General features: G+C 53.7%; 1 protein-coding gene across 2 annotated transcripts in view; it reads left to right on the top strand.

The window, feature by feature from the left end:
- Positions 1-353: 353 nt before the first annotated feature.
- Positions 354-27,753, top strand: part of KDM4B (lysine demethylase 4B) — a 117,850-nt gene continuing 90,450 nt past the window's right edge. For both annotated transcript variants that reach the window (XM_070464917.1, XM_070464916.1), the window contains exon 1: positions 354-477. The gene's annotated coding sequence lies outside the window, so the exon portion shown is untranslated. The remainder of the gene's footprint in view (positions 478-27,753) is intronic.

The following is a 27,753-nucleotide window of genomic DNA, read 5'->3' as shown; positions in this document are numbered from 1 at the left end:
GCGGTCGTTGGGCGGTCCCTGAGACGCCCTTGTCAATCCGAGGCCTAGCGCCGTCGGGTTGGTCGCAGCCTGTTAGCTGGCGTGCGCAGCCTGCTATGAGAACCGAGCCGGTCACCGGGCACGTGGGTAGGCGCCGGCGTGTCCCTAACGGCCGACCAATGGTGAGGCGAGGCCGGTGGCTGCGCCCGCCCAATCGAGACGCGCGGGGGGCGGGCCGTGCAGTGTTGATGGGCCCGGTGGAGGGGAGGGGCGGAGCTGTCAGCGATAGCCAATAGGCGCGCGGGCGTGGGCTCGGGGGCCAATGGTAGCCGGGGCGGGGCTGGCGCGCGGCCTTATAAGCCCCGCCCGGGGCGCTCGCGGAGGGCTCGGCCGCCAGCGACCGAGCGGGGCCCGGCCCGAGTAGGGCCTGGGGGTGCGACGCCGAGGGCGGGGGATCGCGCGCCGCTGCTCCGGACCGAGCCGCGCGCGCCGCCTCAGGTGAGCCCGCGGGGAGGCGGCCGCCGCGTCCGAGCGCGGGCCCCAACGCTGCCGCCGCCCCCGCGCTGCGCCCGGGGCTGCGGGCGGGCGGGCGAGCGGGCGGGCGCCCGGGACTCGAGGCCCAGGCCTCGGGTGCGGCCTGCTCGGGCCGCGGCCGCCGCGCTTTGTCCGGGCCCGTGAGGCGGTTGGGGGCGTTAACCGCCCGGCCCTGGGCGCCCGCCCGGCCTCGGGCGGGGGCGGTGCGGCTGGACAATGGCGGGGCCAGGGGCGGGAGGCGGGGGCGCCCTCCCTGGGTCGGGGGCGTGCGGGGGCTGGGCCGGGGCGTCCCCGCCGGCCCCGCACAAAAGATGACAGCGTGGGTGGCCCGGCCCGGCTGGCCCTGCTTGGCGGGCCCCTCCTCTTCCATTATTCACAAGAATCCTAATAATTAAAAAAATAATAATAAAGAGAGAGAGATCCCAGGCCCTGGGATCAACCCGCCTGCATTTCCGGCCCTTTGGGAACCGGTGGGGTAAACGGGGCGCTTCCCAGTGGTGTCCCCCGAAATGTCCATCACTGCATCTCACCATACTGCCCGAGTCAGTCCGCGGTGCCATCGCGGCTTCCAAACTCGCACCCCATTTCCCTGAGCCTCCCCTAAAATAAGCATGCAGTCTGGATTTCTCATTTTAAAAAATGTATCCACTTGCTATGCACAGAACAGTTTGCAGACGCGTTTCCCCAGGGCCTACACATCTCTGCCCGATCGCCATCTCAAAGCCCCCCTCTCTGTAGTGGTGAATCCTGGAGTCGCTCCCACGGGGACCCCCTGGGCTTCCCTTTGCCGCCCCGTGGGAGCTGGGGGACGGATTCCTGCCCAAAGGGACCTGCCCCAGATCTTCCAGGGCCTGGGTCTCCACCCAGTGGGCGCGATGACACCAGGCAGAATGGTGTGCAGGTCCACGGGGGCCAAGGTGGAAGGTTCTACCAAGGATTTTTCTTTCCCCGGGGGCGGGGGAGACGTGGACTGCGCTCTGGCGTGTCCCATCTGTTTGGTCCGGGGAGGATTTCTTGTTTTAATAATTCAGGTGTACCTGGGAACTGTTTCCCCAGTTATGAAACTAGTGAGAAGGTTCTGTTAAGTGGAGCCGAACGATCCTGTAAATACTTAGTGTGTGTCCTTTTTCATGTGTTTCTGTCCCCGGCATCGATTCAGAAGCTCCTTCGGGTCCCACTGGGTGCCAGCACTGTCTTAGGGTCGGAGGTTACTCTCCCCAGCCCTCCGCAGCCATTTCTCCAAATGTCCCCAGGCTGGAGGAAAGCCCTAAGAGGGGCTCATTACTTGAGTCCTCTGGGCTTTGCTCGCTGCCTTGCAAGAGCTGATGGCTCCCCTAATTCTGAAATAATAGCTTCCTTATGAGGCACCGGGAGGATTTGTCAACTCCCGGGTCAGCCTTTCCTCACCACCCTTGCAGAAGCAGCGGGCAGCCTCTTTTCGTCCCGCAGTTTGCTCTTTGGAACCCCGAAAGGATGAAGTGTTAAGAGTCTGGAGTCAACTTGCGATGATCTGAGGGGAGGGGTTCTGAAACTCGCCGGCCCTCTTTCCGTGTCTCTGATTGGACGCTTGGCAAACGTTGGCGCTCCTCTCTGGTGTAGGGGGCACCTCCACGGTCAGACTGCCCCGCTCCGGGGGGAGGTCACTGAGGGGAAGTCACCCCGAGGGGAGCGGAGGTGCAGTTGGAGAAATGCTCCCAGGTTTTGCAGCGAGCGATTCAAGCAGGTACTGTGTCACGCGCTGCGTGTGCGTGTGTGCGTGTGTGTGCGAGCGAGTGTGCGTGTAGCTACTGAGATGATGGGTATACAGGTCTTACTAACAATTGGTTTTCTCACCTTTTCTAATTCTTCCCTCTCTGGGGAGTGGGGCTGCTAAGGAGGTGTTAAGAGCTTAAAGGTACAGGCTAATCGGTCATTCTGGACCCCGCCCTGCCTTTGTTGTACTTTTCTGTCTCCTGGTGGAGACTAGTCCCCAGTTCCTCTGGGGTGATGCTGGGGGCCCTCCATGCCCCTCTTTCCCAGGCTAGCCTCTCTGCTGTAGTTGACCTCGAATTTCCCGCCTCCTATGCATTTTTTTGCCCCTGCCCTCCTGTGCCCCGCCTCTTCCTGACCCATCAGAACCTCAGCTCCAGGGAACCCATCTGTTCCTTGGTTCCATCTGACACTCACCTGGCCTGGGCACGTTGTGTTTTGAGCTCTGGGGCAGGTTGCTTGGGTCCTTAACTTCAGGGGTTGCTGGGTCTGGCGGGAGAATATGCGGAGGTGTGGGCATACTGCCCACCGCCCCCCCACCCCCACCCCGCCCGCTCAGGGAGTGGGCAGGACAGGATGAGAGGGGTGAGGACTGAGATATGGTTGAACGACCATTTCTGGGTGACTCTCTTCTGGGGATCTGGAAGTGTGTGTGGGGTGGCAGGTTCAGAGTTGTGAGACCTTGTGGTCACCCAACCTTCCCAAATCTGGTCAGGGATGGTGGGTGGGGTGGAAAACAAACTGTGGGCAGGGGCAGACTGCAGGACTGTGAGGTACCCCCACCCCTTGCATCTCCCCCTGGGGTTCCTGGCTGCGTTCCAGAGACCTGCTCCCAGGCTCAGCGGGGCCTTACCACCAGAGCTCTGACCCAGCAGAGGGCTTGACCCTGGACTCCCCCCTGACTTGTGTTCTCTTTTGTGTTCCTGGATTTCTGCCCTGATCTCCATTGCCCAGAGTCTAAAAGACCTGGGTTCAGCGCCCTCCTCTGGGGCAGGTCCCTTCATGATTCTGGGCCTGGCTTTCCTCATCTATAAAATGGGTATAATAAGAGCCCATGCCAGGGATCAAAGGGGAGGAGAGTCAGGGAAGGGCTTCACAGGGCACCAGGGTGCTGTGAATCCAGCGCTAGTTTCTTACTGCCCTTAGGTCCCTCTCTGCTTTGCCCTGCCCACGTTCAGGGCTGGGTTCTCTGGTGGAAGGGGTGCTGTCCCGGACACTGGGGTATTGAGCAGCATGCCGGCCCCCATTCCGGTGATAGGAGTACTCCCTCCCACTTGCGACAACTGCGGATGTCCCCGGACATGGGCCAGTGCCCTCTAGGGGGCGCAGTTGCTCCCCAAGAGACCCCCTCTCAGTTAATCTTTAACCTCACAGCAGCTTGATATATATAAAATATTTAACCCTGACCCTGATCAACCTCAAGTTCTGAGTCCCTTTGTCTGTTTCTTCCCTGCCCCCTTCCCCAAAAGGAGGCGCTCCTGTTTGCAGAGTATGTCCCGCCCACACTGCCGACTCGCCCCCTGGAGGGGAGGAGCTCCGCTGCAGATGCACCCAGCGGGGGCGGGCCAGGTGTGAAGTGGGAGTCTCCTGGCCCCCACAGGGCCCCCACCCAGGCTTCCACCCTCTCGTGGGATCTGGAAGTGTGTGGGGGGGGCAGCTTTAGAGCTGGTGACCCTACCTGTCTGTTGGCTTTGACCGTTTTCCTCAGGTCAGCTCTGAGGTGAGTCCTGCTGTCCCCCCTCTTCCTGAGGGTGGTGCTGTGGTTTCGGGGCTCTCACTGTGCCAGCTGCAGGTGCTGTCTGCACAGTGAACTGAGCTACCATACTTACAAAGCTCTGTGCCGCCTCAAGGCCCGAGGGATCCGTGAGTCGACCGTGTGGTTGGAGGGTTTGGTTTTGAGTTTACTCCCGGCTTTGATGTGTTAGGGGAGCGTCTCATGGGCTGGACAAGGCGTCCCAACTAGTCTGTCAGTTCCCACTCCGGCTCCCTCGAAGGGCTTTTAGAAACTTGAAAAACCATCTTTCTTTGCTCAGGACCCTCCAAGGGCTTCTTCTTGTCCTTGGAAAAAGTTGCAGACCCTCTTAAGGGGCCCGCCACTTCCCACCCAGCCGCCATGCCTGCTCCTTGCAGTTGAAACCACCTTGACTACCTTCTCTTCCTGCCTCAGGGCCTTTGCACTTGGTGTTCCCTCTGCCAGGGTGCTGTTTGCTCAGGTCTCTACCCAGCTGGCTCCTGGTCATTCAGGACTCAGTCAGAGAGGCCATCCCTGACCCCGCTGCCCAAGTTGACCGTTTTGTCCACCTGTCTCTCCATCCTGCCTTTCCTTCTTTGTATTCAGCACTACCAGAGATGCATATCAGTCTGTTTACATATTTATTGTCTGTCTCATCCACTAGGGCCTAAGCTTTTCCTGTAAAGGGTTAGAGAGTAATGATTTTCAGCCTTGTAGGCTGGACAGTCTCCGTTCTGACCGCTCCTGTCTGCCCTTGTAATACAAAGTACAGAAACCAGTGATTGCGGCTTTGTTCCAATAAAACTTTATTTGTGGTCACGGAAATGGAATTTCATATGCATTTCACATGTGAAGAACTATCTTTCTTCTGTTGATCCTGCCACCCACCCAACCATTAAAAACCCTTAAAACCATCTGGGGCTTGTGGGCCATACAGAAACAGGAGATGGGTTGGATTTAACCCATGGGCCATAGGTTGGGTGCACCCATAGTAGGATGCGAGGGCCCCACTGTGGGCACGACATCTGGCTTAGTTGCCGTGTGTACCCCCAGCATCTTGGACAGTTCCTGCCCACAGTGGGTGTTCAGTAAGCATTCAGTTGTTGGATGAATAAGTTTCCATCTTTCCTACAACAAAGTAGAGTTGTACTCTATGTCTTAAAAATGGGTCTTGGGTTGTTTTGAGGAAATTTAAAGAGCAGGGAATATAAGAAAGTTTTCTGGCCCCATCCACCAAAACAATCTCAAAATTGAGAAGAGTAGATGTAGGGACTTCCCTGGTGGTCCAGTGGTTAGGGCTCTGAGCTTCCACTGCAGGGGGTGCAGGTATGATCCCTGGTCAGGGAACTAAGATCCCGCATGCTGCAAGGCACAACCAAAAAAAAAAAAGTGGATGTAAACAAAGGCAGACATTAATATTTCATGGTTGGCCTTGCCGACCTCTCCAGGGTGTTCCCTTTCTTTCACCGCAGCAGAAGATTGGGAAGGAGTGTACTCGGCCTAAGCAGTCTGTTTTGATCCGGCAGAGGCTAAGGGTTTAAAAGAAAGACGCTCTTTCCCAATCATTTTGTTTTGTAAGCATCCGACCCACCCTCCTTTGGCCTTCCACGATGGCTTAGTGGTAAAGAATCTGTCTGCAGAGCAGGAGAAGCAGGAGATGTGCTTTGATCCCTGGGTTGGGAAAATCCCCTGGAGGAGATCATGGCAACCCACTCCAGTATTCTTGCCTGGAGAATCCCAGGGACAGTGGAGCCTGGTGGGCTACAGTCCACAGGGTTGCAAAGAGACACAACTGAAGCGACTTAGCACACACACACGACCCACCCTCTTTACCTACATCATGCCCCTTCGGAAAGGACAGCGTGGTTCTAGGCTGCAGCCACCCAGCTGCCCGCCTGCCCGGGGACGCTTGTGGGTATGAGAATTGAGATTTGTAGGGTGAGTAGACAAGGGATGGCTGTGGAGAAGAATTGAATCGGTTGAGTGCCTGTGGCCTTGCTCCCCCACCACGACTTTTGGGAGCGGAGACAGGCTGACGAGTGATTTCCAAGCCGGGCAGATCATTAGCGGCTTAGATCTGGGTCTGTCCCAGGAGTGTTCTGACTTGTCAAGGAAGCATACCGTTAATTTACGGTCATGCCTTCTCCAGCTGATTGAAATAAACAACCTGGAGAGTGTTACTCAGAACTTCTTGGCTTCCCAAAGTTGCTTTTTTTTTTTCTGGTCTATGTCTTTCTGTGCCCCTCCGCCATCTCCCTCTTCCTTCTTCCTTCCTGCCTCTTTTCTTTTCCTGTGGCTCCCGTGGCCCCAAGGGCACTGGTGAAAAGTTTGCCTTGCTGTCTTTACCTTGAGGGTGGCCCGTGGTTCTCGCAGTGGTGAAGCAAGATCCCTCTGGGCCTTGTGTGTGTTCGTTTAGTGGACAAAGAGTAAGAATCAGAAAGCAAGGCTCTGAGGGTTGCTGCACCCTGAATGGGTCTCTGGTTGCAGCACGGAGCCAGAGGTAATGTGTTTGGCCCCAGCTGCCAGCACTGGTGATCGGCACTCCAGGTCTCAGACAAGCCTGGAGGGCTCGCTGTGAAGAGTCAATCTGGGTGTAGGCAGGCAGGGTTTGTCCCCAGGCCCACTTCCTTTCTGTGCTTGCCATTGGACCCAAGTGAGGGCTCCTTCTGGGCAGGTAGGGGTAGAGGTAGGCCCACTTTAATGGTTTCGTGGCTGCTGGCCCCGATCTCGGGGGAGAGAACGTGGAGAGGAGTGATTCCCGGAGGATGAGCTGGCAGGGGACCTGGAATGGTGCTTTGTGCAGAAGGAGAGCAGGGATCCAGGGGGCCTCTTTTGAGCAGGAGCCAGCCCAAAGCAGCCAGTGGGCTTTTGAGTGGGCTGGAGAGGGGCTGCATGTGAGGCCAGAGCTCAGGACCCTGGCCTGTCTGGGCAACCTGTCTTGCGAGGCGGCAGCCTGGGAGCTGGATGTCTGGAGGACCCTGGCTGGGCAACTGGACCGGGACCTGCTCCTAGCATCTTCAGACCCCTGCTCTTCACCCCATCTGTCCTTTACAACCCCCTCCAGCAGAAAGGTCGGCCTCCGCCAGCCGGCTCCCTACCCTGCATGGATCTGATTATCTCGGTCACGAGTCAGGAGAGAGCCTTGCTGGTCTCCAGCTTGCGTGTGAGCAAAGGCCCTGGAGCTGAAACTCCTGATTCACTGCTCTGCTCCAGCTCCTTTCCCCAAAGAAGAGGAGGGAGCGGTGAGGAAAGCGAGCTCTGACACCCTCCTGGGAAGGAAGGCGTCTCATCTCTTGGCCTCCTGGCTGCTCCACCAGTGGCCTGTGCCCAGGCTGAGCTGGAGACCAAGGGGCAGCGTCGTTCTGGAGAAACGGGCTCCTCTGCACGTCTAGACCCCCAGGCCAGGCCCCATGGAAGGAAGAGCGGTCAGAAGGCCAGTGGATGAGCTTGGGGGGGGGGGGGGGGCGCAGGCAGGACTAGGCTGACCAGAGCTAGCCCCTCCCGGAGCGGGGCCCTAGTGGTCTCTGCAAATATCCAGGCTTGCTGTTCTTCAACCTCGAAGTGAAGACACGAAATCAGACCCTGCAGCAGCCCTTTCACATGGTCTCAGCCTGGTGGTCAGCAGCTTGGTTTCTCGATCCGACAGGCCTGACTTTATAGCAGACCTGCAGCCATCGGGCGTGTGCTGAGCCTGGGTCCATCCGCATCTTTGCTGTCACCCAGCCAGTAGTCCAGCCCGTGTGCTCATGGCCGGGCGAACTGCATCTCTCTCCTGTCCATAGGGGTCACGGCCCACAGTGGAAGCCTGTAGCCAGACTCTCGGGACCATCGGGGACAGCAGCGACCAGGGTGCAGAGCGGCCGAGACGGATAACTGAGCACAGGGCCGGGGCGCATATGCTGCCAGGGTGGTGGCCGGCGGGCGGCAGGAGAGTTGTCACCTGGGCTGAGCCTTGTCATGGGCGAAGTGGCACCAGGCGGAGGACTTGGAGGGGGCGCTCGGGCTCTGCCTGGGAGGCCCGCCGGAGGAGGCCAGGGAAGCGGGGAGCCCTCCAGCCTCTTAGGCATCTTTGGGGACTTCTCCTGCCAGGTTCCAAGGGTCAAGGGGAAGGGGCAGCAGCTCTGCCCTCAGGGAGCGTAGAGTCTAGTCAGTGAGGCCAGACCAGAGTTGTTTGAATCATGTGGGGCCCCAGAGGGAGCCACAGACGGCTCCTCGGTGACTGGCTCTGCTGTGCTGACCAGACCTCGAGTTTTCTAGGACAGCCGCTCTGCAAATGCCTGCCCTGCCTTTTTAAAAATATTTTTTAATTATGATATTTATCCATGAAATTCGTCCTTTTAAAGGGGACAGTTCAGTGGTTTTTAGAACATTTACAGAGTTGTAAACCGTCACCTTTATCCAATTCCAGAACATTTTCCTCACCCGAAAAGAAAATCCCATACTTGTTAGATAGTCACTCCCCATGTCCCTCTCCTCCTTGGCAACCAGGATTCCACTCTCTGTGTCTGTGGATCGGCCGGTTCTGGACATTTTCCATCAGTGGAGTCACACCCTGTGTGTCCTTCTGTGTCTGCCTCTCACTGAGCATCGTGTTCTCAGGGTCCATTAACGTGGTAGCGAGCCTCAGGGCTTCTGTGCTCTCCATGGCGCGGTGATGCTCCCGTGTGTGGGTGGACACATTGCGTGTTCACTACTTGCTGTGGGGAGCTAGTAGTTTCTACTTTTTCCTGCCCCTTCTTTTCTGAACCATCCCGGAGTTCCAGAATTTCAGGGCTGGGCATTCAGAATGCTCACCCAGTGCTCTGCCTTGCCACCCCCCCGACGCCCGGCACGATCCTTTCCAGGACTCTGCGCCCTGCTCCCCCCCATCTTGTGCATGTATGGTCAGGGAGTTTGAACACAGGCTGCTTCCTGGGCCACTTCCCTTTCCTGGTCTGCTTGCCCCGGCCATGGAGGGGTTGTGGGTTGAGTCTAGAAGGCAGTCCCCTGGGTTGTATATATCCCCATGGCCCCCACAGAGCCCTGTGAAGCCCACTAGCCTCCGAGCAGAGTCCTGCCCAGGCTCCCTTGCCTCCAGGGAAAGCACCGTCACCATGCTGGGTGATTCGGAAATGCAGCTGGCTTCTCCAGGGACCGCAAGGGGCCGGACGGGGTGTGGCTTCTTAGCCGCACACAGCACAGCCAGCCAGCTAGCTTCGGTCCTCCCACCAGTCACAGGGACAGTGACATGTGTATGAGAGACTTGCTGTCCCCTCCCCCAAGCAGAGAATATCGGAGACCTGGGGGGTCTTGAGTGCCAGGGAGCTAGCTGCTCGTGGCCCTGGGAGGACCCTGTGGGAGACATGCGTGGACGCTGACGGAGTGTCACTGGGTCGAACGGCAGACTGTGCGGTGGCTCCCCCGCCCCCCGCCCGGCACCGAAGCAGGCTTGAATGTGAGAACTGAAACGACAGAACCCTCAGAAGAGGAACAGGTGAAAGTGGAAACAGTGGCTTTTCTGAGGCATTGCTGCCCAGTAAAGATGCAGAGCGAGCCCCATGTGTCCTTTAAAGTTTTCTCGAAGGTTAAAGGAAGCAGGAGAGATTAATTTGAATAATGTATTTTATCGAACCCAGTATACCCCAGAATGTTATCGTTCCAATGTGTGATCTTTATAAAAATTGTTAATGAGCTGTTTTTCTCTCCTTTTCTTGTGGTGCTGTCTTCAACATCCTGTGTACATTTCACATCTTGCGTTGGCCCTGGGTGAGCTGAGCACTGGGGTGGTGGGGATGCTATATATGGGGGTGCTCATCCCACACCCCATTCCCACCTACCTGCTCTGTCCATCAGAAGTTCTGGATCTGTTAGCTTCTAGCCGGGGAGACCAGAGAGACCCAGGAGAAAGCAACTAGGGGCGAGTGCAGCGGCCTGGCCCATAGGATATCGGCTGGAGGGCCAATTCCCGTGGGCGGGGTGGCCTGGCCTGGGCCTCAATCCTTCCCGTGGACCGTTGTACGCAGCCTCTCCTCTTTAAACTTGTCCTGCCCAGGTCAGAGCTCAAGGCAGTGTGTGTGTGGCATGGGTGCTGGCTGTCCTGGGGGCTTTCAACTTGGGGCTCAGGGTGGTTCTGTGAAGAGAACTATAGGGACTTGGGGTGCTGCTTTGGCCGTGGGAAAGCTGAGACCTTTGTACAAGCAGAGTTCGGCAGTCACATCCCAGAGCTCCAGGCACTCTTAAGTGGCCTGAGGTCTCAAGGTCGGACAGCCAATGATATCGGCCACTGGAGGCTGGTACCCATGTGCTTGGCTTGCCTGGGCTTGGATCCCGCCTCTGCTGGGTGTGTGCCCTTACCGCCAAAGTGGGGTGACAGTGGAGAGCTCTGCTTCAAGGGTGGATGAGATTTAACTGAGTTAATCCATGGAGATCCTTCAGTGAAGTAGTTCCCGCCCCAGGGGCACTCCTGCCCCCAGAGGACACTGGGTGATGTCTGGGAACATCTGGGGTTGTCACGACTAGTAGGGGCTTCTGGCATCCAGTGGGTGAAGGCCAGGAAGACTGCTTAGCACCCCCTAGGGCCCAGGACGACCTCTGTGGATGGTGACGGGCTCTGATGCCACTGTCTCTCCAGCCCACGGAGAGCCTTCAGAGGTGACAGCAGTGATTTCCCTCTGGGCCTCTACCTTTCCCTGACTGTGACTAAAGGCATTGCAAGAGAAGTTTCTTTTCTTTTTTTTTGCAAGAGGAGTTTCTAAAATCACTTTCCATCCTGGAATAACCCGTGTTTTCACACTGCTGTTCTGTATTCGTGCAGGGAGGAAAAGTGCAGGAACAACGGAGATTACTCAAAGGCACCTTGAAAACAAGCTGGTCTCTTCTCTTCCTGGAGCTTCTTTATGTTAAAGGGGTGTGGGTGAGAGGGTTTGGCTGGGGTGTTCTGGACCAGGAAGCTGGGGTGGTGGTCCCTCGGGTGGCTGGACTGGAGGCAGCCAATCCAGAGCTCAGAGCCCCTTGTCCTGTCCCACACGCCTCATCCAGGGTCCTCATCCGGTGACTTGGGGTTTGCTGTGGGCAACCTGGCTGAGGACGGGGGTCCTGGGCGAGTGGTGTCCCCTCGGGCAGGACGGTGGAGTTTGCAGATGGGATCTGGGTGAGGAGGAGGACTGGGTTAGGCGTCCTTGGAGCTGTTGCTTCGGGTTCCAGCACCTGCTCCTGAGGCCCCAGGTCTCCCCGTGTTGGTTAGTTTAGCCTTTAGCCAAGAGAAGGGCTAAGAACTTTGGCCTCACCAAGCCAGAGTGGATCTTTTTCTAATAAGCCTGCAAGAGAGATAGTCATTGTAAAAATAGTTATTTTCCCCATTAGGCATCAGCAGTTACAGTGAGGCAAAACCAAGTCAGTGAAGGCTGCCCTTGGTCCCTGCTAAGTCCCTGATGTGCGTCCAGGGGGCGGTGTGGAATTGAGGGTCTCTGTGTGCTGCCGGGATCCAGTGGTTGGCCTGGGGAGGGGGCGATAAGACATTCTTGTGACCCCGAGAAGCTCAGACAGTGGCTGGGGAGGCAGGGATCTGCGTATGGGACCGGTGATGTGACCCTGGGACCGACAGGCAGGGGTCTTGTCACACAGGCTGGGCTCCCGACTCCAGCATGCTCTGGATCAGTCAAGGGGCAGGGAGTGGGCATTGCTAAGTGACCTACCCCACACTCACCACATAGGGGAGAGAGCCTGAACCCATGCTCCCCTTCTGCCTGTAGTGTTGGCTGAGAATGTTTGTCCCCCAAACCTGTGGTTTTATCTGAGCCTCATTGGGCTTCCGTGAACTTGGATCAGGGCCATGGAGATGGGCTTGAGTGGAGAGAGTGGCCCAAGAGTGACCCTCTCTGGAACCTACCAGAACCCTCGTCTGTCTGCCCCCATAGATCTGCATCCAGGGTTTTCTCTCTGGGCACGGAGCAGCCCCACAGCCCTCCCCTGGGGTAGAGAACCCTTGCTAGCATCCCCTAAATGCTGCTGTGTTGCCCTGGGGGCATCATCCCCTCGCAGCTCTCAGATGAGCTTGGCGGGAGGGGGTCGGGAGCAGTGATGGCCTGAGTGATGGGACTCAGTAAATAGTCTTCCTTGAAAAGTGTGGCTGTGCTGGGGTCCCCTAGTGCCCCTGTGTACAGAGACCCCCCTAGCTGTCCAGGCTTTCAGGAGGGCCAGGGAACTTGGGGGGGTGGACCAGCTTCTCTAGGGGTTTCTTGGGCCTTAGCCCCAGGCAGTGCTTGGTTTGGAGTCTAGGGCCCCAGCTCAGAAAGTGACCTGAGCTCCTGCAACCTGTCACTGCCACCAGCTTGGGGCGCCGGTGTCCTCGCATGCCCTCCTTGTTAGGTGATAGCGAGCTTTAAACGGGGTGTGTGCATTCATAAGTGCTGGTTTTCACCCCTGGTTGCGGCTTCATCTCACGGGGGCTGTGGTGGAGGAGACAGCAGGCACGCACAGCCCCCGTGGCCGGGGCACTGCTGTCAGCTGGCCGGCTCTGCATCAGTCCTACAGGCCAGGAGCCCAGGAGCCGGCAGGGAGCAGTGGCCCTGTGTGTGATGGGGACCAGGGAGAGGTCTGATCACTAAAGCTCTGGGTGGTGCTTCCTTCATGGTGCACAGGGGAGGCCCCTCCCAGGTAACATCTGGGCAGAGATTGAATGACTTGAAGGGATAGGAAGCTCCGCGTGGAAGCACAGAGCATGTGCAAAGGTCCTGAGGTGGAAATGCCGGGGAGGCTGCTGTGAGTGGGAGTGAGTGAGTGTGTGTGAAGTGTCAAGCTCAGCTCCCCTGGGAGGTCGAGGTGTGGTCCGCGTGCCCGGCCCAGGGGCAGCCCTGGCTCCTGGGCCACATTAGCTCGTCCTGTTGGTTGAGTCAGCCGGCTGTCCCTTTGTTGTTCTCCCTTTTAAATCTTCTCATTTGGGGAGAGTTGAGACCTTGCTATGGAGCAGATCATTTCCACGTGGAAGCAGGGATTTTGAAATGGAGAAACCTTTGCAGAACCCGGGGTGCTCCCTCCCGCCATCTCAAATGCTGGTTTTAACACTATCGTTCTTCCTGGCAGTGCTTCACGGCGGTCCTGTGTCTTGTCATGATCTATGTTGTGAAAATACTCTGCTAGTTGTTTCGGGGAAGACATCAGATGAGATGGCAGCAGTCCTGATGGTGGGACATCTCTGAAGGAGATTCGTGAATCCGAGTGGGGAAGGGGTCAACGTTGTTCCCTTTGTTTTATTTTTTAAGACTCTTTATTACGAGAAATTTGAACACATAGCAAGGTGCATAGCATCAGATAACCCCGAGTACTCGTCACCCAACTCCAGACCATCAGCCTGCGTGGCAGTGTGCCCTCCCGCCCATGATGGATTAGCCCCTGTATTTTTTTTTTAACATTTAAAAAAATTTATTTAGACCGTGCCATGCAGGTTGTGGGATCTTAGTTCCCGGACCAGGGATGGAAACCATGCTCCCTGCAGTGGAAGCTCAGAGTCCTAACCACTGGACCACCAGGGAAGTCCCAAAACATTTTGTTTTTAAAGAATTATGGGGGTTTTCCTGGTGGTCCAGTGGTTAAAACTTTGCCTTCTAATGCAGGAGGTGTGGGTTCAGTCCCTGGTTGGGGAGCTTAGATAAGATCCCACATGTCTCCTGACCAAAAAACCAAACCATAAACGAAGTAATATTGTAACAAATTCAATAAAGACTTTAAAAATGGTCTGCATAAAAAAAGAAAAAGAGAGTTGCAGACTCCCAAGAAGTTGCAAAACATAGAACAGGGTAGGTCTCATGTACTTTTCCCCTGGTGGTGACATTTTGCATGACCAGAATCCACTGTCAAAACCTGGGAACTGGCATAGGTATAGAACACTACAGACCTTACTCAGATTTCACTCATTTTGGCATGAACTCATTTTTGTGTGTTTCTGTGTGATACCACCACCTGAGTAAATTTGTGTAACCATCATCACAATCAAAATACAGAGCTGTCAAAAAAAAAAAAAAAAAAAAGCTACAAAGCTGTCTTATCAATGCAAACCAGCTCCCTCTTGCTCCTTCCTTAAAGCACCTCCCCTCACAAGTTCCCACCCTCAGCCCTCAGCAACCAAGGTCTGTTCTCCAGGTCTGTAACCTCGTTGTTTTGAGAGATTTAGGGAATTGTAGGTAACCTTTTGGGATTGGTTTTTTTCACATAAGATCCATCTGAGTTGTTGTGTGTATCCACATTCCATTCCTTGTTCATTGCTCAGTAGCACTCTAATTATTGAGTATTGTTATTTAAAAAATATTTATTGTTTGTTTACTTGGCAATGTTGGGTCTTAGCTGTGGGTTCTTTGTTATGGGACGTGGGCTTTGTTGCCCACTTCCGCTGCACTGGAAGGTGGATCCTTAACCACTGGACTGCCTGGGAAGCCCCTCCAATATTATTTTATCATCTTTTTTATTTCTGTGAGGTAGGTGGTGGTAGTGATGTCCCATCTGACATTCCTGATTTTAGCAGTTTGAGTCTTCTCTCTCTCTTCTTTCTCTTGATCTTTCTACCTAAAGGTTTGTCAGTTTTGTTGATCATTTCAAAGAACCAACTTTTGGTTTAGTTAGTTTTCTGTTTTCTATTTCTGTTTTGTTAATTTCTGCTCTGATCTTTGTTATTTCCTTCCTTCTGCTTGCTTTAGGTACAGTTTACTCTTCTCTTTCCTATGCCTTAAGGCAGAAATTTAGATTATTGATTTGAGAGCTTTTGTCTTTTCTTCAAATAGACAGCTATAAATTTCCCTCCCAGTTCTGGTTTTAGCTGTGCTGTATAAGTTCTGGTTTGTTGTGTCCTTGTTTTCATTCACCTCGAAGTATTTTTTAAAAAATATTTATGTATTTGGGTGCGTCGGGTCTTAGTTAAGCATGCAAGATCTGCCTTGCGTCATGTGGGATCTCCCGTTGCAGCGCACCGACTCTCTGGTTGTGGCGTAGGCTCCTTCGTATGTGGGTTCAGTCATTGCTTGAGGTCAGGATGCCCATAGAAGCTGAGTGGTCTGCGGCCCTGATTCTGCCTTGGGATTCCACATCTGGGTCAGCATGTCACACCCACATGGAGGTGGGTCTTGGGGGTTAAGGAGTGCCCGCTTCAAGGAGTCCCAGGTCAGCCTCGAGATAAATCTGTGGCAGGCCAGCGAGCTGGTGGGGCTCTGACTTGGATGTTCACTGTGGTTCTTTCTGTGAGAGTCCAGGTGGGCAGCTTGGCAGGTGGCGGTCAGGATGACTCTGGGTAGAGAACCAGGGGCAGATAGAGTGGGCCCCTCTGGTCACTGCCATCATGGGCGGCCACGAAGTTCTGGATGCATTCAGTTAAAGCTTCATAATAGCATCAGAGTTTTTATCAGAACATTGGGGAGCTCTCATGCTTCTGTTTTTTTGTTTTTTTGTTTTTCTTCTGGCTTGGTGTTTTTAAAATTTAATTTTTATTTATTAAAAAGCTATTTATTTAAGTGAGTCTTAGATGCATCCTCGGGATCTGTGTTGTGGTGCTCTACCTCTCTAGTTGTATTGTGCAGGCTCGGTTGTTGTGTCTCGTGGGCTTAGTTGCCCAGCTGCATGTGGCATCTTAGTTCTGTGACCAGGGATCAAACGCCTGTCCTCTGCACTGCAAAGTAGATTCCTAACCACTGGATCATCAGGGAAGTCCCTTGGTACTTTGTTTAATAGCAGGTTATTAAGTATTATTCACATCCACACAATCCACCCTTTTAAAGTGTACAGTTCAGTGGTTATTAGTGTATATAATGTGCTGTGTTTTATATATATATATATATATATATATATGCATACACACATACATACAGGGATGTGCAGCAATCACCACCCTCGAATTCTAGAACGTTTTCATCACTCCAGAAGGGAACTCCGTACCTGTTAAACAGTCCCTGTCCATTCCCCCCTCTTCCTTGGCAAGCATGAACCCACTCTGTGTCTCTGTGGATCAGGCTCTGCTGGATGTTTCCCATCCGTGTAATCACAGTGTCCCCCAACAGATCTGTCTGTCTGTGGATTTGCCTGTTATGAGTGCTCTATATAAAGAGAATCACACCCTGTGTGGCCTTTGGTGTCTGGCTTCTCTCTCTTGAGCCTCGTGTTCTCAGAGAATCTGTGTTGTAGTGAGTGTCTGTGCTTCTCTGCTTTCCTGGCTACGTAATGTTCCACTGTACAAACAGACCACATTTTGTTTATCTGTTCACGCATTGATAAACATTTGGGCTGTTTCCACTTCGTTTGGCTATTGTGAATAATGCCTGTGACGCATCATACATTCATGTGCAAGTTTTTGTGTGGACACAAGTTTGATTTCTCTTCGGTAGACACCTAGGAGTGGAATTGCCGGGTCAGATGGAAACTGTGTTTGAGGCTTTAAGAAACTGCCAAATTGTCTTCCTAAGCGGCTGCACCCCGGTCCAGTCCTACCAGCCATAGACGAGGGTTCCAGTGTGGTTTGGTGTTTTAAATCTGAATTAGGTTGGGGACCATGATCATTTTGGTTTATTCCCAGACACTCTGCCTCTTTACCCTGAGGTCAGCTCCTGTCCATCCAGATGGACCAGCCAGGGAGCTGCTGGAGGGACGGGACCCTGGGTCCCAGGCACAACCCTCCAGGCGGCTCTGAGTCGTCTTCGTTTTTTAAGAAGTGACACAGAAGTGTTGTCAGTAGAAACAGAAGCCTGTGTGAATTACACGTTTACCCAGGTCCTGCCCTCCAGAGAGACCCATTCTTGGTGTCGACTGTCTGTTTATCACTGTGTGTTCAGTAGACATCTTTTTAGCTCATCAACTCCATGTTCCTTCATTTTGTGTGAGTGGGTATGATTTTCTTACTGCTGCTTCTTTTTTTTTTAAAAAATAATTTTTTGGTTGCATCTCGAGGTATGTGTGATTTTAGTTCCCTGCAGGGTAGAACCTGCACCGCCTGCACTGGAAGCAGAGTCTTAACCACTGGACCACCAGGGAAGTCCCACTGCTTCTCCTCTTAACTTGCACTTAGATTATTTGTTTTTTCTCTTTAACACTGTGGTGAACACCTTGGCTGCTGTCTCCTCGAGGCAGACTCCATGAGCATTGTTGCTCAGCCTCCTTTTCCGTCTTGGACAGTGTTTCTCAGTTGTCCCCAGAAAGCTCGTCTGCATGGACACTCCTGCAACAGCTGGGGGCTCTCGTCATCCTGGTGACAGCCCCTGCTTTTGTCCCTCCTAATCTGTCACCTCCTAGTCAAGCTGTTTTAGAGTTGCCAGTTCATAGCCATCACCCATGTATTAAATTGGGGTATTTGTTTTTTGACTTGTAACAGGGATGTTCAGCCTCAGCACTGTCGATACTAAGCCGGATCCTTCTGTGGGGGCTGCCCTGGGCATGAGGGGTGATGAGCAGCGTCCCTGACCCCCACCTCCTCCATACCAGGAGCCTCTTCCCTCCCCCCATCGTGACAACCACAGATGTCCCCGGATGTCACCAGTGTCCCCTGGGGACAGTCGCCTCTGGCTGAGAACCAGTGTTCTGTTATAACCCTTTCTATATTAGGGCTATTAGTGTCTTTTGTGTTATACACTTCTTGTCAGTTTCTCATTTCTTGTCCAACTTTATTTTTGATGTGTTGTTACATAGAATATTTTAAAGTTTATTGCCAAATTTGTCCTTTCCTTTAAAGCGCCTGGTCTTGTGACCAGCCCAGAGAGGTCTTCCCTTCCTTAAGATTACCACACATTGGTCCACTTTTTTTCTCCTCCATTTTTCCAGTTTTAGAAGGATCCGGTCTGGAGGCACCAGGTGGGGCCTGAGCTGCGTATTTTTCCATGTGGCTCCTGGCTGGGCTGGTCTGTGTGAGCTGATGAGGCTCACTGTTAGGACTGGGATCCTGAGCTGGCTCCCCTGGTGCTGGCTGTGTGATGCCAGCTGCCCCGTGCCTCAGCTTGCTCATCTGTGAAACGGGCAGTGACAGCAGTACCTGCTTCCGAGGTTCTTGGGGGCTGCTTGGACATGCCTGGTGCTTAGAGCTGGCCTGCGCCTGGTGACCCGGGTCCCCATCGTTGGCCTTTTCATCTGTCCTGGTCATCCCTGACCCTCACACCAGCTCCGAGGGAAGCCCCAGGCAAACTCTAGAAGGACAGTGGTGTTCAGGAGGTCAGGGAGCCCATCCAGGGTCCCCGCCCGGGGCCGTGGATGATGGGCAGGGACCTCTCTGGGCATGGAATGTGTGTACACGTTCATCCTCCGGCCTCACCCCGTGCCTACACAGATGCCCACAAGATTTGAGGCACATTTGCAGAGAAATAGAAAGATGATTCTCTTAACGATTACTTTTTTAAGTGGTTAGTCATGGAGTGTCTAAGACCTACACACACAAATAGAGAATGGGCTGGTGTTGAGCGTCTGCCAGGTGTAGCCTTCTGGCCAGGCAGGCTTGCTGGGGCGCCCCCTCCCAGGGCACTGGCATCCGCCCCTCTCTCTGTGTGGTGCCTGGCCCTTGCCCGGGCTCTGGGCCAGGGGGACAGGTGGCCTTCACCCAGGCTGCCTCCCTGACCCCCCGAGCCCAGTGAAAATGTAGGTGGGCCGGTAGGCCGTGTTCTTGTCCACGACGTTCCGAAAGCAGGTGCTGGCAGCCTCCGGGGCTCGCTGGCCTTTCGCCCACATGCTTCCTTTTATTTTTATCTTTCCAAGCCAAGTGCTTTCTTTCTCTCTTTTTTTTTTGAATCAAATTATTTGGGGATGTGATTTCAGTTTTCCAGAAAAGTCACAAGAATGGCACAAAGAATTCCCAGATGCCTTTCACCCTGTTCTCTAGTTCTCTATGAGTTCGCCTTTCAATTTGTTGGCTATTATTCCTTTTTTTTTTTGGGTCTCTCTCTCTGCACATTTTTTCCTGAACTGTTCCAGATACACACCTCTTTATCTCCAAACACTTCAGTGTTCATTTCTTCTGAACAAGGGATGCTCTTAATCACAGTATCAAAATCAGAAAGTGAATTCTCAGAGGAGAGTCTGGGTTCACACACTGCATTCATCTGTCATGTTGCTTTCATTTCTGTTCATCCGGGTCAGTTTCCGCGTCTGCCCTTCAAGCTCATGGCTTGGGCGTCGGGAGAGTTCAGGCCTGCTGTCCTGTGGCGCGTTGCTTGCTGTGGCTGTGTCTGGCGGTTCCCACGTCTGTCAGGAATGTCCCGGAAGTGGTATGGAGTCCTTGGTGTCTGGAGCCCACTTCTGTTGACATCAGCCTGGCCCAATAGGGTAAGGGCGTGTCTGCCAGGTTTCCCCACCCTGAAGTCACAATTTTATCATTTATAATTGATAAGTTTCTTGCGGCAGGTCCTTGGGGACTGTGTAAACACGCTGTTGTTCCCCAGACAATCACTGTTTGTTTGGGTAGCCATCATTGATTCTTTTTTTAAAAAATTAATTAATTAATTGGGCTGCGCTCGGTCTTAGTTGTGGTATGTGGGATCAGGTTTGATGGGGGATCGAACCTGAGCCCCCTGCATTGAAAGCACGGAGTCTTAGCCACTGGACCACCAGGGAAGTTGCATTCATAGTTGATTCTTGCAAAGTAGGGGATCGTCTCATTTCACCACTTCCTTCTGCACTTGTTAGTCAGCTTTCTCCTGGGAAGAGCAGCTGTCTCTTCATCCGCACTTGTTCGTTGGTATCAGCGAGGCCGTGTGCATCCTCACCTGACTCTGGGTTGTAACCCACGGCTATGTTTGGTTTCGGTTATTCCAGTGGTCCCAGATCTACCCAGGGCGGGACTCATCACCTTGTGGCTCCTTGTGTCCTTCTGGCAGGTGCCCACAGCCTCTGGGCACTTACTTCCCTGCTTTGGGGCCTTAGCTCCGGGCTTGAGCGCTTCTCCAAGGAGCCCTGGTTCTTCTTGTGGATGGTGCATTTAGAAACCAAGACCTGGGTATTTAGGGTGCTCACTGCCAAAGGGGTGTCTCTGCTTCTGGGCCCTCTCGCCTGGGAAATACACGTGTAAATAAATATACACATGCATATTGTATCTGTGTATGTATACCACACAGACACTACATCCATTTCTGCTTTGGCACACACACACTAGTGCCCATGGGTTCACGCCGACACCTGCACTTCCAGTCGTCCATGCGGGCTGCGTGCCAGTCTCCCCTTTCCGGTTCTGTAACCCCTGACTCTGTCCCTGAGAACCCTGTGTCTCCCACAGTAAAAGAAGCCTCTGGAGTAAGTCAGTATTTATCTTGATCTCGAAGGCATATAGCTCAGAAGCCATGCTTAAAAGCCACATGGGCTAGTTATTCCTTTTCCTCATCCTTGTGGTTGTGTTAATTTACTAGAAATTTGGTTTGGTTTGCTTCTGTTTGTATTTCATTGTAGGATATCTGTCCACCCCAGTTCTTGTTGATTTCATTCATTCCCTCTTACATTCAGTATGTGGGACATAGCATGGTTCAAGGTCAGAACTGTGCAGAAAGGTGTCTGGAGAGATGTCAGCTGCTCCCCCCCCCCCACCCCACCCCTACCCCTGCCCAGGAACCATCTCACTAGCTTATGTCTCAGAAGAGCAGATTTTTTTTTTTGGCTATGCTGTATGGTTTGTGGGATCTTAGTTCTCTGACCAGGGATTGAACCCACTCCCTCAGCAGTGGATGCGCAGACTCCTAACCATTGAACATCCAGGGAAGTCCCATGTATATTTTTTCATTCATGAAAAGTGCCACAGTGGGTTCTCTGGGTCAGAAGATAAGCACAGGTGTTAGCATCCGCCAGGGTCCCTCCCAGGAGGGCTGATGGGTTTGTTCCTCCCGCAGCACTGAGAGGATCTGGGCCCTCAGCCTCACCAGCAGGGGGCTCTGTTCTGTTTAGAACAGACCTGCTGTCCTGCGCTGTCAGTATCAGGGTCTCTGTGTAGTTTCAATTGGCATTTCCAAAAATGAGGAGTGAGGTTGAGCATCACCTAATGTGTGAAAAGCCAGTTTGATATCTTTTCTGTGAATACTCTGTTGATGCTTTTCACCCACTTTTCAGTTGGATTTGTGCCCTTTTCCCCTAATTTTGTAAATTTAGTAATAATATGTCTTAGGGAGCCCTTTGTAGCATGTATTACAAACATGTAATCTCAGTTTCCTGGGTGCATTTTGGCTTTTTAATGGTTGTTTAAATTTTTTTTGAGATAGTCAAATTTACGAATCTTTTGTTTTTTCTTTTGGCTGCACTGAGTGGCATGTGGGATCTTAGGTCCCTGGCCAGGGATCGAACTCGCGTCCCCTGCATTGGAAGTAAGTCTTAACCATTGGACTGCCAGGGAGGCACCTGAATCTTTTCTTCTATTGCCTCTGGATTTTGCGCTGTCATTGGAAAGCCTTTTCCTCCATGAGGTTTCCTCCGTGTTTCCTGTCGGTGCTTGTGTGGATCCTCATTCCTTGTGAGATCCTTGTGGACCTGACTTGACCTTTTTCCCAGTGGTGGGCCCCTGTCCCAGCCCCATTGTTTAAATTCCGTCCTTCCCCAGTGCTTTGAGATGCCACCCTGCCTCCCCAGCCCCCGGAGGCAGTCACCCTCTGGAAAGCGATGTGCACGCACCCCTCTCTGCGGCATGCAGCACATGTGCTGTGTGCCCCTCAGGACGTGGTGGGTCACTTCCCTGTGTTTCAGGCCCACGAAATCCGGGCCTGGTGCTCGCTCAGAAGTCTGTTTCTTAACACCCTCCCCACCCCTAGTAACCAGGCCCTTGAACTGCCAGCCCTGCAGAGGAGCCAGGGTGGACAGGGAGGCCATGTGTCCAAGTCATGAAAGCCTGGGGGCAGCCTGCTGCAAGGGGGTGGGGGTATTTTTTTTCCAAAAAAGAGATGTTGTCAGACTGCCCTTGGGAGAGGTCCTGGGGGCCTGTCATCTGATCTGCCTTCCTGGTCCTGCTGAGGCTCCTAGGTGACGTGGCCCAGGACAGCTGCCGTTTACGAGGGCATACCGTGTGCCAGGGTTCTCGGGTGCCTCTGTCTGTGGTCATCACCACGAGCAGGCCGTGGTGCCCCACGTGAGAGACGAGGAGTCTGAAGCACAGGGATTCGGATCTTGCTCCAGGTCGTGTGATGGGTTGGGACCAGGCCTCTGGGGATCTGTGCTGGTCCCCAGAGCCCCGCTGTGGTCTCTAGAGAGTAGAGAAGGATGCACCGTGGGAAGTGCGATTGTGAAACTGTGTGTGAAGCTCTGCCACGTGAGAGTGGGCTCCAGAGGCCGCCTCTGGGGTGTAGCTTCTTCTTGTCCTTGGCTCCATTGCTGCACCATCTAGCATCTTCTCAGGTCCTTGTTGACCGCGTGTAGATCTTGCAGGAAGTGTCCATTTAAGTCCTTTACCCACTTGTGGATCAGATTTTGTCTTTGTTATTGTTGAACTGTAACAGCGCTTTATCTATTTTGGATGCAAGTTCCTTTTGAGATCTAAGGTTTGCAGATATCTTCACCTCTCCTGTGGGTTGTCTTCACCTTCTTGATTGTGTCCTTTGAAGCACAAAGTCAGTTTGTTAATTTTTTTCTTTAGTCACTTGTGCTTTTGCTGTTATATCTAGATACCATTATCTAATCCCAGGTCACAAAAATTAATTTATGTGTTTTCTTCTCAGTTTTCATGCTAACATTTAAACCTGTGAGTTAATTTTGAGTTAGTTTCTGTCTGTGGTGTGAGGTAGGGGTCCAGCTTCATTCTTTGGCATGTGGACATCCAGTTGTCCCAACACCATCGTGGAAAAGACTGCTCTTCACCCCTTGGACAGTCTTGGCAACCTCATTGAAAACCAGCTAACTTGACATGTTTATTTTTGGACTGTCCACTCTCGTCCACTGAGTGCTCTGTCCATCCTGAGGCTGGGACCACATTGTCTTAATCACTGTGGCTTTGTCACCCCAAGTTATTTTATTTTATCATTAATTTATTTGGCTGCCCAGGGTCTTAACTGCGGCAGGCGGGATCTTTGATCTGTGTTGTGGCATGCAGGATCTTTAGTTGCAACTTGTGGAATCCAGTTCCCTGACCAGGGATTGAACCCCGGCCCCCTGCTTTGGGAGCGTGGAGTCTTACTTAGCCCACTGGACTACCAGGGAAGTCCCCCAAATTATTTTATATCTAGTCTCAGGGGTGGATGTTAAAGAGAAACGATACAGTTCTTATGCCTCCAGGTAATGAAATGAGAGTTTCCCTAGTGGGGATCCAGACAACCCAGGGGACCCACCTCCTCTCTGAGCCATCACCACTTCCACAGGGGCATTTTGTTGTCCATAAGGACGCAGAGGATCTGGTGAGATATCTGCGCAAGAGAGGCTCTTTTCCCAGGATGTGAAGGCTGATGAAAACGCTAGCTTTTTAGGTCTGTCAAACAGGAAGCACTGGGAACTCGTGTTCAGCAGGTTGGATCTTTAATCGGCCCCGAAACCGGACTGCAGGCTGGTGTCAGCTGGCTTCTGCTTTTCTTAGAGGTTTGGATCTTTTGACAGCCAGGCTCTCCTCTTCCAGCTAAGACCTGCTGTGCAGTAAGCTTCAGAGGAAGGAAATAGAGGTGGTTATGTTTTTAAAGTTTTTTTGTGTGTGCGCTTTTGATACTTTATTTTGAAATGATTTGAGAGGCATTGAAATGTTACAAAGAAAGCAGGGGGCGTTCCCTGTGTCCCTTTCAGCCGCGCTTCCCGGATGCCAACACCTGATGGGGCTGCAGAAGGATGCCCGGAAGGAGTGAGAACAGCAACTTCAGATTTGATTAGGGTCCCAGTGCTTGGCCCTCTCAGCCTCGTTTCTGCTCAGGACCCCACGGTGAAGGCGTCAGGCTCCTTAGACTCCTCAGGGCCAAGGCCGTTTCTCGGTCTGCTTGTCTCTCACGACCTTGACACTTCTGCAGAGCGCTGCTTGGGGGTTTTGTAGCATCCCTCACCTTGGCTTGGTTTCTCATGGTTACACAGAAGTTGTGCATTTTCGGGAGGCTCCCCGGGGGTGACGTGCTGATGTGTCTCCTTGCCTGTGGAGTCAACCTTCACCCCTCAGATAAGGTGGCCCTGGCTGGGATTCTCTGATTCGAAGTTTCAGGTTTTCCCGCTGGGACCTCGAGACAGCACACCCGTTTCTTATCAAATATTTGCATGTCGATTTCCGCATCCACGGTGGATTTTCCTGGCAGCAGTGGTCACTGTGTGGATCTCACGGTGCATTGCATTTATGTTGCCTGCATTGCTTCTGCATTTATGAACTAGAACACTTATTTTTTTCCTTTGATATTTATTGACTTGGCTGTGCCAGGTCTTAGTTGCAGCCCTTGAGATTTTCAATCGTCCTTGTGGTGTGCAGGATCTTTAGTTGCGGCATGTGGGATCTAGATCCCTGACCAAGGATGAAACCCAGCCCACCTGCATTGGGAGCCTGGAGTCTTAGCTACTGGACCACCAGGGAAGTTCCTATGAAGTAGAATTCTTCTGTAGAGGACAGCTGTCCCTTCTTCCCCTTTGCATTACATTTTGAATTTCATACCTAAGGATGGGCGTGTGTTTACAGTATCCTGTGGGTTACAGTCCAGGATGCTAGCTGTTCATCTTGTCCTCATTTTTGTCATTGGAGACCCCCATCTTTTAGGAGTGTTTGCACCCTCCCTGCCCCCACAAGGTGCTCCAGCTCACCTTGTATTTTCCCTGCCCCCGCCTTGCACTTGACGGTTTCTCCAGGGAGCCCTGGTTCCTGCTGTAGGGGAGGGTGTTTAAAAGCCGACATCCAGGTGCTGATATGTTCAGTGCTGTGGGTGGCATGACTTCCTGGGCCCTTGGGTCCACACAGCCTGGAACTGTGAATGTGCATCCCTGCACAGGGGACATCTGTGCTTATTTCTGTCATTTTCTATGTATATTTTTCAAAAGCCCTTGAGTTCATGCTGCTTTGATGATGGAGGCTCCGGGTGGCCTCCTTGCCCCGTGATGCGCGCACAGAGCCCCTGCAGGCTAGGCTGAGTGACAGGAAGCTCCAGACCCCTTTTGAGAGCTTCTCAGGGCTCATGGCCAAGGGCGGAGCAGGCTGAATTGGGCCCTGAGCCCTCCTGGGTCAGGTAACACATAGGCGCAGGCTTCCTGCCTTTCTGGGCAACAGACGCTGGTCAGTTCGTCATCTCTCAGGCCCTGGGCCCAGCTCCAAGGTCGCGTGGGTGGCTCCACCTGAGGGCCAGCCCTGGGTGGCCCAGAGCTGGTATCGGACCAGGGGCCAAGGTACCCCTGTGGGGTCTCCAGAGATGTCAGCAGTCGGTGGCAGTTCCGGTGCCCCAGCACGTGGGGCAGCTAGCTCGTCCCTTGTTCTGCCGCTTCTTCCCTGCCCCACCTGCCTGCCCTGCGCGGAGGGTGGAGAAGGAGGTGAAGGAGGAGCCACCAGCATCTGGGGCTTTGGCAGGTGCCTCCAACAGCGACATCATCTGATCGCCGCATGGCGCTTTTTAAAGGAGCAATGGTCAGACTGCGCCTCTTCGAGGTGGTGGTGTCTGAGGCCTGGGGTCACTGCCTAGCCTGTCACCTTGCTGCCTTCCCCCGCCTACCGGACACCCTCGTCTACCTGGAGTTCTGTCTTCAGCACAGGCTTTCCGGCCCTGCCAGCTTGTACAGCGGGAGGCACCAGGCCTTTCTGTTCTATTTTCCTTAAAAAAAAAAATTACTTAGACTTTAATTTTTAAACGGTTGTAGATTTGTAGAGAAACTGAGGCTGGTAGGGCAAGTTCCCTGTACCCTTGACCCTGACACCCAGTCTCCGGTTACTCTGTGTTACATGAGGTGAGTGCGTTTGTTGCAATCCATGAACCTTATGGAGACTTTCTTGTTGACTAGGGTCCTGCTTCATCCAGCTTGCCCCATGTCTCCCTGGTGTCCTCTTCTGTCCCAGGACCCTGATCAGGACCCCTGTGATGTTCAGACATCCCATCTCCTCAGGCTCCTCTGGGCTCTGGTAGTCCTCAGACTTTCTTTGTTGTTAATGCTCTTGACAGCTTTGAGGAGGACTGGGGTCAGAGACTTCCCTCCATGGGAGTTTGGTGTTTTTCTCATGGTGACACTGGGGTGCTGGGTGTGGGGAGGAGGTGAGGGGCCATCTCATCCATCATCTTGGGGTGACTGCCGTCAGCCTGACTCTTCCCTGCTGGTGTTGACCTGGGTCCCTGGGCTGAGGTCATGCTGGTCAGGTGTCTCCACTGTAGAGTCACGCCTCCCCTCTTCCCATGCTGTCCCCTTTGGAAGGAGGTCACTGTGCCCAGCTGACACTTAAGCCCCCTCTGATTCCTTAGCCCTGGCTCCCCTTTGCCAGGTTGGCTGTGGCCAGAAAGGAGGTCAAGCCCCTGATGGTGACAGGCTGGCCACGGTGTTCTCAGCCCTTGTGGGAGCAAGAGGGGTGGGTGAGCCTAGCCCTGCATGGACAGAGGTCTAGGTGGAGAGAGGCCTTGCCTTGCCTGTGGCCGGAGAACTGAGCCTTGACCTCAGCCGTAGAGCTTCCAGCCTCCTCTCCTGGGGTCAATGCTGTCATCCCCCAGAGCATGATGGCAGGAGGACCCATGGTCTCGGTGACCTTGCAGCCATGGGTGGCAACGGACTGGAGTCTGTCCAGCTGAGGACCACAGGCTCAGGCGGTCTCTGCCTAACCGCCAACATGCTGCCGGGTCGTCATCGTCCTCTGGGGAGAGAGAGTGCCAAGAGCCAGTGACAAGTGACAGGGGAGACACATGGTGCATTAGACATGAGTGAAGGGGGGGTACCTGTGGGCACTGGGAGTGAACGGGCCCCCTCCTCCGTCGTCAGGGGGATGCGTGTGGAAGCCGCCAGGTCAGTTTCTCTTTGCTACTGTAACAAACGACCACGGACACAGTGGCTTAACACAGCGCGAGTCTGTCATCTCACTTCCCTGGAGGCCGGAAGTCTGACCCGGGTCTCACTGGGTTGGGACCAAGGCCTAGGCAGGGCTGGGTTCCTCCTGGAGGCCCCAGGGGTGAATCTGTTGCTCTCCATTTCCAGCTTCTAGAGGCACCGCGTTCTCGGCTGGTGGGCCCTTGTCTTCAGAGCGCATCGCTCTGACCTCTGCTGACTCTGACCTTCTCACTTCCCTCTCTGAGGGACCCTTGGGTGACACTGGGCCCTCAGATAACCCAGGAGCATCTGCCATGTCAAGACGCTTATTCCTGTCTGCGGTCTGTTGCCACCGAAGAGAGCATAGTCACAGCTCCCAGGGACCAGGTTGGGAATGTGCCGGGGGCCGTAGTTCCGCCAGGCACAGCCGTGTGGGGGCGGGGAGGGGGATGCCAGAGTAATCGAATCCCCAGACACCAGCTCTTGTTGCTGGCGGGGCAGGTGGCAGCCGGGCAAGTGGGAGAGGCCAGGGAGCCCTTGGGATCTCACGTTGCCATGGGCGGCTTAGCAGGTTGAGAGGCGGCGGCAAGCACCCGAGGCTGGTAATTCCACAGCTTGGTGTGGCCTTTCAGCCCTGGAGGTGGGACCTGTTAGAAGGCAGTTAAACCAGGACTTCCCTGGTAGGCCAGTGGTTAAGACTCCACACTTCTAGTGCAGGGGGCACAGGTTCAATCCCTGGTGAGGGAACTAAGATTCTACATGCCTTGTGGCTCAACCAAAAAAAAAATATATGTATAGAAGACCATGACATCAATTTAGTGGGTTGTGCCCAATAATTTTAGTAACCCAATTAAAATAAGAAAATGTCAACAGGCATTGTCTATTGAAATGGTGTTTGTGGGACTCATGCTATTTAAAGCTAC

Source organism: Odocoileus virginianus, chromosome 3 (assembly GCF_023699985.2).
Source record: "Odocoileus virginianus isolate 20LAN1187 ecotype Illinois chromosome 3, Ovbor_1.2, whole genome shotgun sequence".
Lineage (NCBI taxonomy): Eukaryota > Metazoa > Chordata > Mammalia > Artiodactyla > Cervidae > Odocoileus > Odocoileus virginianus.
The sequence above is the reverse complement of the archived record's forward strand: the minus strand, read 5'-3'. Positions and strand labels throughout refer to the sequence as shown.